The sequence below is a fragment of the Loxodonta africana genome, chromosome 7 (genome assembly GCF_030014295.1).
Source record: "Loxodonta africana isolate mLoxAfr1 chromosome 7, mLoxAfr1.hap2, whole genome shotgun sequence".
NCBI lineage: Eukaryota > Metazoa > Chordata > Mammalia > Proboscidea > Elephantidae > Loxodonta > Loxodonta africana.
Genome location: NC_087348.1, coordinates 102,027,440 through 102,030,363, shown reverse-complemented (window position 1 = coordinate 102,030,363; position 2,924 = coordinate 102,027,440).

The window sequence follows — 2,924 nt, the reverse complement described above, 5'->3', positions numbered from 1 at the left end:
ATCTTTGTTTTGTTTACATACATTCCAAGCACCTGGAACAGTTTCGCATAGTTTTACAGCACATAGTAGGTACTCACAAAATATTTGTAGAATAAAATGAATGAACTCTATGTTGTCACCTCTGACTTAATATAATGCTGCATAACATACGGTCCAAGCTGTGATACGCATTTTATGCTCCTTCTTATAATAAGGGTAAATATAGTGTACTGCTTTATTCATGAGTATGTGACAGCGAATAACACACTGTCTGTTGACCAAAAAAAAATACCACACCCGCTGCCATCGAGTCAGTTCTGACTGATAGCTACTGGTATGGAAATGTATTGAGTAGGTTTTTGCCATTCTTACATCACTAAGAGCAGGAAAATCCAATATATAAAAACAGATCAAAGAGGAACTTCAGTGATTGAAACTGAGATGTTTGGGCGAAGAGGGTGAGTGATACAAAAGCCACCTATGTCAAACCTAAGGCTTCCAGAATGCATTTTTGAAAACTACTCATAGCAAAAATTGGACTAGGTGCCTTCTAATATCCCTTAGAATTCTACAATTCCATAATTTTCTGACCTCCACAGACACTTAGTGAGCTGTTGGTTCAAGATTCCATCTGTCACCTTTTATTGATGACCCTCTCTCTCAGTCCCCAAATTCCTAATGTTTGTTTCTTACTACTTCAGGGCATCTGCGCATGGATACTCCACCATCACTTGGAACTCAGCATTTCCAAAGTCTCACTCATCCTCATTACACTGGACTCTACTGCCCGCCCCAACTTGAAAGTTACTTAGCTGCTTTCTATCCCCTCCTCCTCTAATGCCTGAGTCAGTCTCTGTACCTACTCTTTCTCCTTTCAAATTTCCTCTCTCATGTTTGCCTTTCCCGTTATAACCACCCTCCCCCAGTCAACCCTACACATGACCATTTGTTAATCTTCCTAAAATAAATTCAAATATTCTTGGCACCTGCAAATTGTTAATCTTCCTAAAATGGATCAAATATTCTTAGTAACTCCAAAGTCCTCCCATGAGTCCCCACTGCCTATGGAGTGTATGTTAATAAACAGTCAAACAAACAACAAACTCATAGAGTGGTATGTAATATCTTTCTTGATCTGGCCCATTCTCTTGTCCCCCCAGAATTTCCCCCTCTTTTGGGTACACCCAACCTACTGAGTACCTGTTACGATGCACAATGTAAGAACAAATGTTTTAAACAAAGGAAATACAGAGGTGGGCCTAATTTAAGAAAATGTTTTGGAATTAGGGAATGATTTTATAAGGTATTTTTGTAGTTATTACAGTGAGAATCTAAGATACCTGCCTTGATTTTAGCTTCTTTCTTGATGTGTAAATGTATCTTATTTTGGGAATCCATTCTCATAGGTAATGAACTGCCAGTATTATATATCCCAATGAAAGTAAAAGCAACCTAACTCTTGAGTGAGTCACCCTATGAGCTGTGTTCTCTATTTGTTTCTGCAGGGAGCCCCGCAAGGTGGTCCTGCACAAAGGTTCCACTGGCCTGGGCTTCAACATTGTGGGCGGGGAAGATGGAGAAGGTATTTTTGTGTCCTTCATTTTGGCCGGTGGACCAGCAGACCTAAGTGGGGAGCTCCAGAGGGGAGACCAGATCCTATCGGTGAGTATGACTCTTTACCTTTCACTCCTGATGTTAGGGTGAAAAACTCACTATCAGTTATGGTTCCAAAAACACCTTAATTACAAAGGAAGAATAGGTGAGAACTTCATGGCTTTATGTGTGTGTTACAGTTTGAATGGTATTCAGATGCTTGATACTTGTTACATTTACTTTTCCTCAGGTGATAAAAGGTTTGGTGTTCTCTTTTAGATTTTCTGAGACATATATCCTATTTTTTATATCCTATTATTATAACATTGAAAATTTGGCCCTTTTAAGCTGGTATTTTACTTATTTTAACAACGCACTTCTTATTTTCCAAACACCTGACCATGTTCTACAAACTGCACCTTTATAACATGTATAGTCTGATGTCTATAACCATGTAAGAAATTGTGTAAAATAATGTTGTACCCAGTTTTGGTGATGGCGATGAGTGGTAGCAGAATGACCATTTACCTAAGTACAAAAATTACCAGCAACAATTTATTAATCACTTATTATTTGCCAAGTATTTTACAGAAGTAGTTTTTAATTTTCACGATCACCCCAAAAGGTATCATCCCAGGTTCAGATGAAGAAAATAAAGTTCAGAGAGTTTAAGCAACTTGCCAAAGGTCACATAACTAGAGAGAATCAGAGCTGGGATTTAAATATTCTATTTTAATACCCATCACATTTACCCTCCCTCTTCTCTCCCTCCCTCCTTTCTTTCCATTCCTCCTTCTTTCTTTCCCTATTCCATTTCTTTCATTCAAATATTTATTGCCTGTTTCTTTCTACCACATCAAACAACCTCCCTGGTATAAACTCTATGATAGGTAGTTAAATCCATTGTGATGGTCATACCCATATTATAGTTTTGGTAATCACGCAAATAATAGTGGAGAATTTTATAAGGAGTATAGTTTTATGGCTGAGAATATGATTCATAGTGTACTTAGAAAATTTTGTTTTCATTTTATAGTTATGATTTACAGTTAAATTTTCTAAGTGTACTTATAATTGTTCGCCATCATTTCCTTAAATACAAATGAGCAGATCTCTCTCTCTCTCTCTCTCTCTTTTCTCTCTCACACACACACCCACACCCACACCCACAAGACATGACTTACCTCTATAGCATAAGTCAGTTGACCTAAATATAGTATCCGGCAGTCTTCATGGATGGCCTTACCTACATGTTCCTGTGCTTCTCCCACGCATGCAGCCTCCGCTTACCCATCAGATAACAGGTGTCTGGAAGGGTGTTGCATATGGGAGAAGTCAAGCAAGGTGACATT